The sequence below is a fragment of the Ziziphus jujuba genome, chromosome 1 (assembly GCF_031755915.1).
Source record: "Ziziphus jujuba cultivar Dongzao chromosome 1, ASM3175591v1".
Lineage (NCBI taxonomy): Eukaryota > Viridiplantae > Streptophyta > Magnoliopsida > Rosales > Rhamnaceae > Ziziphus > Ziziphus jujuba.
The window spans coordinates 45,146,647-45,162,434 of NC_083379.1; positions in this window are offsets into that span (position 1 = coordinate 45,146,647).

Consider the following 15,788-nt stretch of genomic DNA (forward strand, 5'->3'; position numbering starts at 1 on the left):
TGAGAAAATACAGGAAAATGAGAGTGAGAGGCGATGAGATGCAAAGAGTTTAGAGAAACCCCACGAACAGTTTTGTATAAACCCCACCCCCACGAACGAACGGCTGTGTAGAAGAAAGGAAAGCTTTTGTAGATAAGGGTACTTTAGTCCAAACGGTAAAATATTGGTTAGTTTTTAAAAAAATAAAAAAATTTGCTATTTTTCTAAAATGCAATTGTAAAGTGGCTAGTTATCGAAAAAATCCTTGTTTTTTCCCAGCCTTTTTGGGCTTTTCAAGTGCTTATATTTGCTTTTGAAAATAGTCATACTGCCCCTTTTTAGATTGTTGCAATGTTTTTTGTGTCAACTTTGACCCGTCTTTAGGTGTTAATTTTCGGCTTCTCTAGTAGATCTGGCAATTTAGATCATGATACGGCGACACGACTCGAAAACGACACGGAATAAATGGGTTTGGGTTTATTATAAATGGGTTCAGGTCATAATCGGGTCAACCCGTTTAACACGATTATTAATCGTGTCATTTTCGGGTTGACCTGTTTAACTCGAAATTGACCCGTTACGACTCATTTATTAAACGTGTCAGTTTCAACCCGACATGATTATATACCTATTACAACCCATTTAAATTTAATTTAAAATTAATATTTTATCACTAATATAATATTTAATAACTAAAAAATATTATAAATTAAAAATTTTATAAAAATAATTTTCTATTACTAATTTTTTAAAAACAAAAAATACATCTTTAATAAAACAAAAACATAAAAATAAAAAAAATTAAAAAAAAATTCGGGTTAACAGGTTAATTTTCGGGTTAATGGGTTAATAAGTTAGTTTTCGGGTTAATAGGTCAATTTCAGGTTAACGGGTTAATAGGTCAACACGACCCGTTAAAATAATCGTGTTAAACGGGTCGTGTTGTGTTGACCTGTTTATAAACAGGTCGGGTTAGTGTTTTAGGTACCTGACACGATTAATAAATGGGTCGTGTTCGGGTTAGACATTTTTGACACGATTATTAAACGGGTTGACACGAACACGACCCACCAACCCGAATTGCCAGGTATATTCTCTAGGCAAGTAAAAGTAGTTTGCTAGCAGTTGTTTTACTGGATAAAGCCAATGATAACTGAAAATTTATATTATTAAGAAGTCCGGTGTTTTCTTTTGCAAAAATTTTCTTCATGAGATAAAACACAAGCTGAAGATGCTGGAACTGTGAGTAGGACTTACTTTTTATTCATTAGCTTTTGATTGTCATGTATTCCACAAACCGAAAGTAACCCAACTAATTATCAACTAATTGTCTTAAGTTTGTAACTTTGGGTTTTAAGTACTGTTTAGTTGCTTAGCTACTAATATTGTAACCATTTTCTGTTTTCAATAATGACATTTTTAAACCTATTTATTGGACACTGGCCATGGACCAATTATTTTGTGAAAATTATGCCGGATCAACTGAAAAAAGGCAATAAAGATCAACAATGCGTTTAAGAAACAAGCTTGGAAAGTTATGCTCACCTTAATCCAATGAGGGACAGAAGCTGGTGTTCGTTACAAACACTACTAGAATCGCGTTGATAACTGACGCAATAAATGCGTCGCACAAAATAAATAACGACGTATCGCACGGTGTCGCCTAACGTCTTGTTGCTAAATCTATAAGACAACAAGCGACGCATTATAAGAGTCGCCTATCTTTGAGTTTTTAGCGACTCATATTTACTTTTAGCGATGCATTAATAGAGTTGACTATTTAGCGACGCATTAATAGAGTTGACTATTTAGCGATGCATTATTAGTGTCGCCTATTTAGCGACGCATTAAAAGAGTTTACTATTTAGCGACGCATTCGTAGAGTCGTCTATTTAGCGACGCATTAATAGAGTCGCCTATTTAGCAACGCATTAATAGAGTTGACTATTTAGCGAAGCATTAGTAGAATTGCCTATTTAGAGACGCATTAATAGAGTCGCCTATTTAACGACGAATCGACACTTTTAGCGACGCATTATTTCTTAATGCGTCGCCCATTCTTTTTTTTTAAAATTTTTTTAAATTTTGTGAAAAGTGATTAAAATAGTAAAAATATAAAAATAATTAAAATACAAAAAATGAAAACTAGCTTCATCCAAAATAAATAGAATACAAAAATTTTAAATAAATATTTTGTCATAACAAATTAATTATCAAATAAATTAAATATCATCTCATTGATATATTTTTACATAATTTGTAAGCTATTGTATTTTTCATAACAAATTTAATATTAATTAAACTTCCATGAATGCATATTCATTGAGATGGAAGTTGACCTCTTGTTGACGATATTACATCCTCATACTGCATATGGAAACATTAAAAAAGTTATTAGCACTTATGCAAAATAAATAAAATATTAATCATATTATTAAATTTGTAATTTAGTATAAATGAAAATTTAAAAAATATTACCATTGTTCTTAAGATTTGACGAATCACATTTCTCCCCTCACAGTCATTACAAACATAGTCACTCTCACATTCATCCTCATTATCATTTTCATCGACACTTGGCAACTATATGACAAATGGATTGTGAGCCATCTTTGTATCTCCAAGAACATCTTCTTCAACAACCGTACGATGTTGTGGTGAAGTTAAAACAATAGACCATCTTGATTCAAGTTAATCTTCAACACAAAATACTTGTTGAACTTAGCAAAATAATGTCAAGCAATATCACAAACATAATTTCTAAAAAAGCAAGATTAATAAAACCCAATGAACCTAAGATGCAGTTAAAATGAAAAAAAAAAAAACAACGCACCTCATGTCAAGAAAAAAGAAACTCACCTAAACGATGGAGATAAAGAAAGAAGAAAACCAAAAAATCACGAGGGCGACAAAGAGAAATCTAGCTTCTCGGCCGACGACAATGTAGGCAAATGAAAAATGAAACCTGGAATATCTCACTCTTCAAGTCTCTCTTAGATTGCTTCCAAATCTAATATCGATTAGGTGGTGTACTTGATGTAGTTTTAAAAAAGAAAAAATGGATTTAAAGGAGCGCGTAAAAATTTAAAAACGCGCCAAAAATTTTCAAAAAATGGCAAGAACGCGCCTTTTCTCCCAATTGCATTTTTTTTCTTTGATTAATATTTTTATTTTTCAACTACAAATAAAAACTGAAAATATTTCTTAAAAATGCGAAGCAAAATATCGAAGATTGCTATTTATTTTTCTGTTTTTCAAGTACACCTTTATTCTTTATAAAATTTGCATGTCTTTCAAAATTTTTGTTCTTGTTAATTGAGAGAATAGGCGACGTATTCTCTTTAAGAAGGATCGCCTGTGATGTGGTGATTTCTTGAGAGTGTAGGAGGTCTTGGGTTCAATTCTTGTTATGGTCCTATTTTGATTTTTTTTTTAAAATGTTTAAACAAAAAAATTGAAAAAAAAAAGGAACAGGCGACGCATTTGTTGAGGAATGCGTCGCCTGTTCTTGTATTTGGCGACGCATTATTTCAATAATGCGTCGCCTAACACTATATTATCCAATTTTTGCTATATTAGCATATATAAGTGATTTGGCCTAGTGGTGTGGTGATTTCCTGAGAGTGTATGAGGTCCTGGGTTCAATTCTTGTTATGGTCCTATTTTGATTTTTTTTTTTAAATGTTTAAACAAAAAAATTGAAAAAAAAAAGAACAGGCGACGCATTTGTTGAGGAATACGCCTGTTCTTGAATTTGGCGACGCATTGTTTCAATAATGCGTCGCCTAACACTATATTAGCCAATTTTTGCTGTATTAGGACATATAAGTGATTTGGCCCAGTGGTGTGGTGATTTCCAGAGAGTGTATGAGGTCCTGGGTTCAATTCTTGTTATGGTCCTATTTTGATTTTATTTTTTTTAAATGTTTAAACAAAAAAATTGAAAAAAAAAAAAGAACAGGTGACGCATTTGTTGAGGAATGCGTCGCCTATTCTTGTATTTGGCGACGCATTGTTTCAATAATGCGTCGCCTAACACTATATTAGCCAATTTTTGCTGTATTAGTACATATAAGTGATTTGGCTTAATGGTGTGGTGATTTCTTAAGAGTATAGGAGGTCCTGGGTTCAATTCTTGTTATGGTCTTATTTTGATTTTTTTTTTAAATGTTTAAACAAAAAAATTGAAAAAAAAAAAAAAGGAACAGGCGACGCATTTTTTGAAGAATGGGTCGTGTATTTGGCGACAAATTGTTTCAATAATGCGTCGCCTAACACTATATTAGCCAATTTTTGCTGTATTAGTACATATAAGTGATTTGGCCTAGTGGTGTGGTGATTTCTTAAGAGTGTAGGAGGTCTTAGGTTCAATTCTTGTTATGGTCCTATTTTGATTTTTTTTTTAAATGTTTAAACAAAAAAATTGAAAAAAAAAAAAGAACAGGCGACCCATTTGTTGAGGAATGCGTCGCCTATTCTTGTATTTGGCGACGCATTGTTTCAATAATGCGTCGCCTAACACTATAGTAGCCAATTTTTGCTGTATCAATACATATAAGTCATTTGGCCTAGTGGTGTGGTGATTTTTTTAGAATGTAGGAGGTCCTAGGTTCAATTCTTGTTATGGTCCTATTTTGATTTTTTTTTATAAAATGTTTAAACAAAAAAATTGAAAAAAAAAAGAACAGGCGACGCATTTGTTGAGGAATTTGTCGCCTGTTCTTGTATTTGGCGACGCATTGTTTCAATAATGCGTCGCCTAACACTATATTAGCCAATTTTTGCTATATTAGTACATATAAGTGATTTGGCCTAGTGGTGTGGTGATTTCTTGAGAGTGTAGGAGGTCCTAGTTTCAATTCTTGTTATGGTCCTATTTTGATTTTATTTTTTTTAAATGTTTAAACAAAAAAATTGAAAAAAAAAAAGAACAGGCGATGCATTTGTTGAGGAATGCGTCGCGAATATATTTCTATGGAAAAATGAAAAATCCTGTAGAAGAATTTCTAATGATTTTCCGGCGATCTTGTTCTTGTATTTGGCGACGCATTGTTTCAATAATGTGTCGTCTAACACTATATTAACCAATTTTTGCTGTATTAGTACATATAAGTGATTTGGCCTAGTGGTGTGGTGATTTCTTGAGAGTGTAAGAGGTTCTGGGTTCAATTCTTGTTATGGTCCTATTTTGATTTTTTTTTAAATGTTTAAACAAAAAAATTGAAAAAAAAAAAAGAACAGGCGACACATTTGTTGAGGAATACGTCGCCTGTTCTTGTATTTGGCGACGCATTGTTTCAATAATGCGTCGCCTACTACTATATTAACCAATTTTTGCTGTATCAGTATATATAAGTCATTTGGCCTAGTGGTGTGGTGATTTTTTTAGAATGTAGGAGGTCCTAGGTTCAATTCTTGTTATGGTCCTATTTTGATTTTTTTTTTAAATGTTTAAACAAAAAAATTGAAAAAAAAAAAAGAACAGGCGATGCATTTGTTGAGGAATGCATCGCCTATTCTTGTATTTGGCGACGCATTGTTTCAATAATGCGTCGCCTAACACTATATTAGCCAATTTTTGCTGTATTAGTACATATAAGTGATTTGGCCTAATGGTGTGGTGATTTCTTGAGAGTGTATGAGGTCCTCGGTTCAATTATTGTTATGGTCCTATTTTGATTTTTTTTTAAATGTTTAAACAAAAAAATTGAAAAAAAAAAAAGGAACAGGCGACGCATTTTTTGAAGAATGGGTCGCCTGTTCTTGTATTTGGCGACGCATTGTTTCAATAATGCGTCGCCTAACACTATATTAACCAATTTTTGCTGTATTAGTACATATAAGTGATTTGGCCTAGTGGTGTGGTGATTTTTTAAGAGTGTAGGAGGTCCTAGGTTCAATTCTTGTTATGGTCCTATTTTGATTTTTTTTTTAAAATGTTTAAATAAACAAATTGAAAAAAAAAGAACAGGCGACGCATTTGTTGAGGAATTTGTCGCCTGTTCTTGTATTTGGCGACGCATTGTTTCAATAATGCGTCGCCTAACACTATATTAACCAATTTTTGTTGTATTAGTACATATAAGTGATTTGGCCTAGTGGTGTGGTGATTTCTTGAGAGTGTAGGAGGTCCTGGGTTCAATTCTTGTTATGGTCCTATTTTGATTTTTTTTTAAATGTTTAAACAAAAAAAATTGAAAAAAAAAAAAAAAAAGAACAGGCGACGCATTTTTTGAAGAATGGGTCGCCTGTTCTTGTATTTGGCGACGCATTGTTTCAATAATGCGTTGCCTAACACTATATTAGCCAATTTTTGCTGTATTAGTACATATAAGTGATTTGGCCTAGTGGTGTGGTGATTTCTTGAGAGTGTAGGAGGTCCTGGGTTCAATTCTTGTTATGGTCCTATTTTGATTTTATTTTTTTTAAATGTTTAAACAAAAAAATTAAAAAAAAAAAAGAACAGGCGACGCATTTGTTGAGGAATGCGTCGCCTGTTCTTGTATTTGGCGACGCATTGTTTCAATAATGCGTCGTCTAACACTATATTAGCCAATTTTTGCTGTATTAGTACATATAAGTGATTTGGCCTAGTGGTGTGGTGATTTCTTGAGAGTGTAGGAGGTTCTGGGTTCAATTTTTGTTATGGTCCATTTCAATAATGCGTCGCCTAACACTATATTAACCAATTGTTGCTGTATTAGTACATATAAGTGATTTGGCCTAGTGGTGTGGTGATTTCTTGAGAGTGTAGGAGGTCCTGGGTTCAATTATTTTTATGGTCCTATTTTGATATTTTTTTTTAAACGTTTAAACAAAAAAATTGAAAAAAAAAAAAAGAACAGGCGACGCATTTTTTGAAGAATGGGTCACCTGTTCTTGTATTTGGCGACGCATTGTTTCAATAATGCGTCGGCTAATACTATATTAACCAATTTTTGCTGTATCAGTACATATAAGTCATTTGGCCTAGTGGTGTGGTGATTTTTTTAGAATGTAGGAGGTTCTGGGTTCAATTCTTGTTATGGTCCTATTTTGATTTTATTTATTTTTAAATGTTTGAATAAAAAAATTGAAAAAAAAAGAATAGACGACGCATTTGTTGAAGAATGCGTCGCCTGTTCACCTATTTGGCGACGCATTCTTTATGTAATTGGTCGCCTAACATTATATTAAGCAGTTTTTGTTGCATTTGTACATACAAGTTATTTGACTTGATGGTGTGGTGATTTCTTGAGAGTGTAAGAGGGTCTGGGTTCAATTCTTGTTATGGTCTTATTTTGATTTTATTAAAAAATCAAAAAAAAAAAATAGTGAAGAGAGAACAGGCGACGCACAATTGTGCGTCGCCTGTTAACTATATATATATATAAAAACCTCAGTTTTGGTGCACTAATATTTTTATTGATTGTTATTATTAAAATAAAATTAAAGTGATTAAAAGATCTAAAAAAAATTAAGTGAAAAGAGAACAGGCGACGCACAATCTTACTAGTGGGTCGCCTGTTACACGTATAACAAAAAAGAAAAAAAAAAAAACCAACCTCAGTTATGTTGCTCTAATATCTTTATGGGTTATTTGTTGTTAAATTAAAATTAGATTAATTAAAAGAACTAAAAAAAAAAGTGGAGGAGAGAACAGGCGACGCACAATCTATATAGTACGTTGTATATTTATTGAATTTTTACTGACGCATTAACCTTAGAGTCGCGGTTTTGTTTTTTCAGACGTGTTTGTTTCGTAGCGTCGCCAAATAAGTGTCACTAGATATCAATTTTCGCGTAGTGAAACAATTCTGCAGAATCAAGAAGGCAATACGCCAAAAAGTTCCGTTCCCCTGGCATTTCTGTCACTGAGTTTTCATTTCATGCATTTTTTTTTTAAATTCTTTATTTCCATATTCATTTCTGTGTTTTCAGAATCCAAAAAAGTTCCAACTTTACAGTGTTGCTGTGGTTATTTTCGTAGGATGAGATATTCTCCTCCTCATTTGTGGCCCCTCTGTACTTAAAGGTCAATAACTTTTCCCCAGGATAAGAAGGTTGGTTATCGTTTTCTTACTGTTTTTACTTTTTTATTAGAAAATAAGCAATGGCTTTGAAAATTAACAAAAAAATTGAAGCATCTTGTATAAGCAATGTTCCTACATTTTAATTTTTAATGTAACTTAATCCAATTTTGTAGACTTATCTTACTTTTTCCTCTCTCTCTCTCTCTCTCTCTATGTGTGTATATATATATATCTGCAGGTTTATGTAAAAGGTAAGGAAAGCATATTAGAGGAGCTCTTGCTGGATTCAAAGGTCTTGGTCACCCTGTAAGTTCATATCATTATTTCTTCTTTCCAATTATGTTTTTGAGTTTATACATTATAGCATCCTACATATACGCCCTCTGCAGCCTTTAAATGTCATTACATTTTCAATGTGGAAGGTTTTTATTGCTGTTTGTCGTATTTTTAGCTATTATTATTATTGTTATCATTATTATTATTATTATTATTATCTTTTCCATAGTTTTTAGTTAATTGTTACTGGGATCTTTTCATTTCTTTTGCATATTTATATTTTATGACAATAATGGTTGTGGCAAAATGTTTTTGACTCATCCAATGTGGTTTAAATGCCTGTCTCAATCTTTTCTTTTAGTAGATACTGATGAAACATTGCATTGCAGGAAGATGGCAACAAAGCAGTTGAACTGAAACCAAATTATCTCTTTCAACACGATAAGAGTGTGTTATAACAGTTTGTCTATTATTTTTATGACCTTTCCTCCCCCAGAAAGCTGTAATAACTCTTTTCTTTTTTTTACTCTATTTCTAAACCCTTATCATCTGTCCATTAGGCATTTTACCTGTCTTCATTTTGATGAATATGTAGTTTGATATCCTAAATGAATATATGAACAAGTGTCTTTCTTGTCGTAGACAATGCTTTTAAGTTCTTATTCTTCAACTATAGAATAACAGGTCTTTCGTCCAATTACTTATTTACAGCTATATGTGAAAGAAGAGGAGCTTCATTTATTCATTTCTATTTTTTAAGGAAGCAATGCTACACGTTTTTCTCCCATTTTGCGCTGAGTGTTTGCGCATTAATTTAATTTAAGTTTTACACAACCATGTCTATCAGTTCGTTAATCTGGTTATTAAAGGAACATAAGCTAATGCTCTCTCCCTCTGTCTGTCTCTCTCTCTGCATCTAAGTGCAAATTATCAGCTTTTAGAACATGAGCTACTTCTTAGATTGATCTACACGTGGAAACTTTGGTGTTCCTAAACTTGTTAGAGATAAATGGAGCAGTGAGCTTTATGCTGTCAAATTTATTGATTGAGGCCTAAAGTTGTATGCATAATTGTATGCATAGTTTTTCACATATATGTATTTGTATAGGTATAGTTTTGGTAAAACATTAATATTCACGGAGATGGACAAACTAGGGTTAAAATAACACTGGGTGCCAGCTGGAATATGCTACCTACTTCCACACTAAAACTAAATTCCTATGATTTTAATGCAAAGAACTGTAATTAATGTGCTTCTAGTATTTTATGTGTTTCAACATTGCTACTCTTTAATAAGTGTTTGATGATTATGCCTGTAAATGTATTTCCATTATTCATGTTGGTATGTTACTTATTTGAAAAATTAACTGGTATTCTTGTAGGTAAAGAAAGGGAAGGCCATTCTACTGCAGGTAATGGTCATCTGGCTCACAGTGAGGATGCTGACAGCGAAGCCCCAGATTTGGTGACTGGTACATTTCTTCTTCCATCCATGAAGATTAAGATATATGTAATTTGTGATGGATTCTCCCTAGAGTCTAATCACTACTTCTGACACTGACAAGATAAAAAATCAGCAGGCACCTAACCAAACTTGGATTAGGAAGATTATGGTTAAATTTGTCTTTAGCTAACTGCACAAGTTTTACTACATCCTATTTCATTTATGACTGCTATACAATAATTCCGCTCTTTGGAAACTTCTCATAATATTTTCGAATCTAATGTTCAAATGATTTTTCGTTTTGTTATGTCAATTTCTTTTTAGGTTTAAGTTTGTAACTGAGTCACTTATGATTCTTATCTAAGTGAATAATGATATGGATAAATTTTGCGTAACTTGCAGAGTGTCTAAAATATTAAAGAAATTTATACTTGCAGCGTGTCAAAAATATGTAAGAAATTTATCATAGAAATTTACTCACTGCTCCTCTTTGTTTCACGCTACTATTGGTTCACAATCGTTCTTCATATTTTGGTCTCTAAATCATTCTAATTGCAAATTCATTATCATAATTTTCAGAAAATGTGCACCAGGCTACAAATTGCTGATATATCATGTCAAGCTAGAAAATATGATTAATAACAAATGAGCAAATCAATTAAAGTTTGAGTTTTGTTGGGTAAACTGGTTTGGAATGGTTTCCTCTATATAAGTTCCAATGCATTAATTGTCATTTTCTCTGATAATTAGAAGGTGAATCGGTACAAAGCCTTGTCAGTGGTAATTGTTCAAGGACAGAATGGTCTCCTTCAATGGACTGTTGCCTCATTGACCTCATACTGGAGCAAGTGCATAAACTGAACAAGATGGATTACACTATTGTAAATCAAGTCTTGATGGATATGGTTGCATTGGTTGAGGAAATATTTGGATTACAACATGACAAAGATGTTTCGAGGAGTTGCTATAAAAGTTTAGAGAAGCAATTCCTTGAAATGAAAGGTCTTCTTGATTGGAGAGGGTTTTGGTGGGATGAAACACAGCAATTTGGTCACAGCATATGAGGATGTTTGGGATGCTTACATTGAGGTGCATTACTTTTCTTTTTGTGTCTTAAAATGTCAAAATCCATGGTGACTAATATATGGTTCCTATAGGGACACCCAGATGCAGAACCATACAGAACCAAAGCTGGATCAAACTACAACGATGTATGCATAATATATGGAAATTCAACTGCAGAAGGAGGTGGAATTCATCAGGCCAAGGTATCATCTTAAGTTTTTACTTTAATAAAGTTATGGGCAGTATGCATGTTGAATGTATCGACCACCATACATAAACAAAAACTTTATAATATTCAAACAAAAAAACAGAGAAAAAAGAAAAAGAAAAGTAAGCTACCTACCTCAGTAGTGAGTCTTTTGATTTGATTAAGCACAGTGACAAAAGAGTCAAATTTGAAGCCGTCATCAAAGTTAGATAGCCTTGTTTTAAGTCTGATAATTTTGACATATTTTAACAAATCAATGGTCACGTGCAGTGTGTTGTGTTGTAAAAACAAGTTATTATCTATGACTGGTATTTTCAAGCTCTAAGTGAAGAAGATGACCAATGTGCTGATGATATTTGTTCTCCAAAGAACTGTCATCTTCCCAACCACCACCTAAATGTGACGTTGAACAAAAGAAAGGATAAAATAAATAAAATAATAATAATAATTTATTTTTGAAGGAAAAAAATGTTGCAAACATAATATGTGAATAAATGTAAATACATGTGGCCAATTTAATACAAAATAAATAAAATTAAATACAAAATAATTAAAACATTATAGAACCTGTAGGTCCTTAAAATTGATCTGCTTTCTAGAAAAGTTGACCGAGGCCTGTGTGATACCACAATATCCTTAAGACGTTTTACGCCCACCAGTGCAGGAGTTTTGTAGCGAACGTCTCCCAGGATACAACGGCTGCAAAAGCTTTCAGATTCAGCATTTCTGAAGCTTTTCTCTTCGAACTATCTGAGTACCTTCCCTTTACCACTGTTTTTTTGTTTTCTCTCGTTCAACTCCAAAAAAAAACCTTTTTTTTTTCTTATTTTCTGTAAAAAACTGTAGAAACGTTATCAAAAAATGTGTAAGTAACCAACTCTAAACAACAAAGAGTTGTAAAGCCTTCAAACTCTCAACTTCCCACGCTCAAAAATCTTTTTATTTTATTCAAAAATAATGTTTTTCCAAAACAGAAACAAACAAAAGTCCAAAACCTTTTGAGGCCCAAATCATTCACATATACATGGGCCCAAACTCTAACAATCCTCCACATGAATGATTTGACTTCTAAAACAACCATGATTCTGGTGGTAAAGCTCTACAGTCAGAACCTGCATAGGATAGGTAAATGTTACTCTTTGAACCTTCCCTTGTGAGACTACATTTTCTTTACTGACTTATGGTAGAAGTGATATCTTTGAACCATTTCGTCTTTTGTGTAAATGACAACATAGCCCACACATGATTCCTTCCTAGTACACTTCAGTTCTCACTGTTGTGTTCATTTTGGCCCTGAACACCTCTCTGGTTCTGCGATAGTTTCTAAAGAATTGTGCCCTAAACAATTCTCATTTGAAGCGGCCACTCTTCTCTCTCACATAGGTGATTCCTATTTCTTATATAATCAGCATACCTATGCATAGATTACTAAACACACACTTATAGGAATCATTAAAAACATACTTTTATGCTTAACCTCTTTCTATTATTGTTTCATCATAGGAATGGGCAGAGGATTAACCCTCCACAGTGATCCATACTAGTCTTTATAATTGAGTTGTCCCATTGAACCTAGATCTTGGGATCTCCAGTCAACTAGGTTGGGTTTCCATCGTATTGACTTTATTCACGGGCTTCAATCCCATTCCCCTTGATGACTTCTCAACTAGTTCTCTATTTAACCCGTTGGTTAACGGATCCGCAATGTTATCTTTTGACTTCACATAGTCTATTGAGATAACTCCAGTTGAGATTAATTGTCTAATGGAATTGTGTCTACGACGAATGTATTCAAACTTTCCATTATACATAATATTCTGTGCCTTGCCAATCGCAAATTGACTATCACAATGTAAACTTATTGCTGGCAAAGGTTTAGGCCACCTTGGAATGTCCTCTAAAAATTGGCATAGCCATTCTGCCTCTTCACCACATTTATCCAAAGCAATAAACTCGGATTCCATAGTGGATCGAGCTATCACAGTTTGTTTTGAGGACTTCCATGTCACAGCTGCACCTGCTAATGTGAACACATAGCCACTAGTGGATTTTGAATCCTTTATATCTGATATCCAATTTACATCACTTTATCCTTCTAATACAGCAGGATATCATGTATAGTGCATTCCGTATTCGCGATGTATCGTAGATATCTTAGTACTCTAACGATCCATTTCCAATGATCTTCATTTGGATTACTCGTGTATCTACTTAGTCTACTTATTGCGTAGATTAAGTCTGGTCTAGTACAACTCATCAAGTACATCAAACTTCCAATCACCCTAGCATATTCCACTTGAGATACACCTTCTCCTTTATTTTTGGATAAGTGTATACTCATATCTATGGGTGTTCTGGCTATACTAGTATCATCATTACTAAACTTAGCCAGTATTTTATCTACATAATGAGTTTGACTAAGAATGATTCAATTCGAAGTTCTCGTGATTTTCATACCTAAAATCACATCTGCAAGCCCCATATCTTTCATGTCAAATTTAGAATTTAACATGGCTTTTGTAGTTCGGACCATATTGTCGTCACTACCTACTATGAGTATGTCATCTACATACAAACATAGAATAACATATCCCTTCTCTGTATCTTTTACATATATACACTTGTCACATTCATTTATTTTGAACCCATCTTTTAGTATAGCATTATCAAATTTTTGATGCCATTGCTTTGGAGCTTGTTTAAGTCCATATAAGGACTTTACCAATCTACAGACTTTCTTTTCTTGTCCTGGAGCACTGAAACCCTCAGGTTGCTACATGTAGATCTCTTCCTCTAGATCTCCATTAACAAAAGCTGTTTTCACATCCATTTGACGTACTGCAAGATCCCGCAATACTGCGATTGCCAGTACCATCCTTATGGAATTTATCCTCGTTATTGGAGAGTAAGTGTCAAAACAATCAAGGCCTTCTTTTTGCTTGTATCCCTTAATTACAAGTCTTGCCTTGTATTTATCTATTGTTCCATCTGCTTTCATCTTCCTTTTAAAAATTCATTTGTAACCCAAAGGTTTACAACCTGGAAGAAGATCTACCAACTCCTAAGTGTGATTCTGCAGGATGGAATCAATTTCACTTTTAACCGTTTCTTTTCATAAATTCCCTTCAGGAGAATTTATGGCCTCTTGGAAACTTTGAGGTTCACTTTCTAGCATATAAGTAAGAAAATCCAGACCGTAGGAATTTTCAATTCTGTCTAAGCTCAACTTCAGTTTCTTATTCTTGATCACTATCATGATTATCATCATAAATAGTATCATAAGTTCGTTTAGACGTACTCGGTCCTTCTTCCACTTTATATGGAAAAATATGTTCGAAAAATGATGCATTTCTCGATTCCATTATTGTGTTCTTGTATATATCAGAAATTTCTTACGTATACACGAGAAACCGATATGCACTACTATTCTGTGCATATCCTATGAAGATGCAATCAACAGTTTTGGGACCTATCTTCACCTTCTTAGGTGTAGGTACTACTACTTTAACTAGACACCCCCACACTCGTAAATATTTGTAGGAGGGTTATCTTCCCTTCCATACCTCATAAGATGTCTTTACCTTATCTTACCGGGGTACCTTATTTAAAAGGTCATTTGCCGACAAAATGACTTCCCCCCATAAGTTCTGAGGTACTCCAGAACTTATCAACATTGCATTCATCATTTCTTTCAAGGTTCTATTTCCGTTCAGCCACACCATTTGATTGTGGCGAATATGGTGGAGTAACTTCATGTATTATGCCATGTTGAGCACAATACTCTCCGAAAGGAGTTACATACTCTCCACCCCGATCACTTCTGATCATTTTAACTTTCCTGTTGAGTTGATTCTCAACTTCCGTTTTATAGAGAATAAATTTCTCTATAGCATCATCCTTGCTTTTAAGCAAGTATACATAGCAATATTTCGTGCTATCATCAATAAAGATGATAAAATACTTATTACCACCTCTAGTCGGTGCGAATTTTAAATCACATATATCACTATGTATTAAATCCAAAGGTTCGTTATTTTTATCAATTGTTTGATATGATGACCTCGTTAATTTTGCTTCCACATAAGTTTCACACTTATGATTGGAATCAATTTCAAATGTAGGAATATGATTTAAGTTAATTAATCTCCGCAGAGAATTAAAATTAACATGTCCTAGTCTACCATGCCACAAAATGGAAGACTCAAGCAAGTAAACAGAAGAACTACTAGCTTTATTCATTTCTTTAGGCTTTACAGTCATTACATTCAGTTTAAATAAACCATTGACTACATAGCCATTTCCCACAAACATCCCAAATTTGGACAAAATAACCTTATCTGACTCAAACACTAAGCGAAAACCATGTTTGCTCAACAGCGATCTAGATACCAGATTCTTGCGAATGTCTGGAACATACAATACATTATTCAGAGTCAGCTCTTTTCCCGAGGTCATCTTCAGGATTACTTTGCCCTCACCTTGGATTTTTGAGATAGCGGAGTTACCCATAAACAGCTTCTCCCCATTCTTTTTTGGTTTGAAGGAAGTGAACACACTCCTATTCGAACACACGTGGCGGGTCGCAATTGTATCTATCCACCACTCTCTAGGATTAGATCCCACCAAGTTCACCTTAGATATCACAGCACTTAGGTCAATATCGTCAACCTCTTTAGTGATATCCTCCATCACCTGTGCCTGGTTCCTCTTTCTCTTTGGCAGCGTACATTTAGTAGCTCTGTGAGCCATCTTGTCACAGTTGAAGCACTTGCCTTGAAATTTGGCCTTCTTGGAGATTCCTCCT